The sequence below is a fragment of the Egretta garzetta genome, unplaced genomic scaffold (genome assembly GCF_000687185.1).
Source record: "Egretta garzetta isolate BGI_Z169 unplaced genomic scaffold, ASM68718v1 scaffold1214, whole genome shotgun sequence".
In the NCBI taxonomy this organism is placed as follows: domain Eukaryota; kingdom Metazoa; phylum Chordata; class Aves; order Pelecaniformes; family Ardeidae; genus Egretta; species Egretta garzetta.
The window spans coordinates 4,857-5,611 of record NW_009259540.1 but is presented as its reverse complement, the minus strand read 5'-3'; positions in this window follow the sequence as shown (position 1 = coordinate 5,611).

The following is a 755-nucleotide window of genomic DNA, read 5'->3' as shown; positions in this document are numbered from 1 at the left end:
GCCACGGCGTTTTCTCCCCTGACGACCCCCCGCCTCCTCAGAACCAAGGGGTTATCGCCCTCGGCTCCTCTTCAGCCCTCTGGGAGCTCAGGGCCATTCCTTCCTCCCTGCGTTTTGTTCCCAGTTCAGGTGGCGTGCCCCCTAGCGCAGACCAACCTTCCTCCTCGGGCTTTCCACTTCCCACGGCCGTTTTCAATCTTCAAACATCTGCATTCACCCCCATTCTCCCAGATCCCCCAACTCTCCAAAATCTGCTGCTCTAACAGCTACGTGCAACCCCCCCTTTCTCTGTCATTCCTTCCTGCGAGTCCCAGACAGCCCCGGGGTGGGCGAGGTGGCACACGAGCACCTCCCCGACCGCAGCGAGTCCCTGCCACAGCTTCCCAGCCTCGGTGGTCCCGGGGGCTCGGTGCTCCGGGTCCCCTCGCCGTGCAGCTCCCCGGCAGTGCCTCTTCCAGTCTGGATTTCTCATTTCTCCAACCAGGCTGCAATTATCCCCTTCAATCCCTGCGCCCCGCTCCCCTGGCAAATGTTCCAGGCCAAACGCTGCCTTCCCCCTCCCAAATGTTTTGTGGCCACGCATACGTTCAACCTCCGGTGCAACCCGCAAAAAGACCCTTTATCCACAGCTCAAGGTGGCAGCCACCAGGATTTAGGAACGGTCCCAGCCCTCTGTTCCCCACAGGGACCCTCCAGCGCTGGACCACCCTTTCCCCGGGCGCACCTTCTGCCTCCGCTCCATCCGAACGCACCAG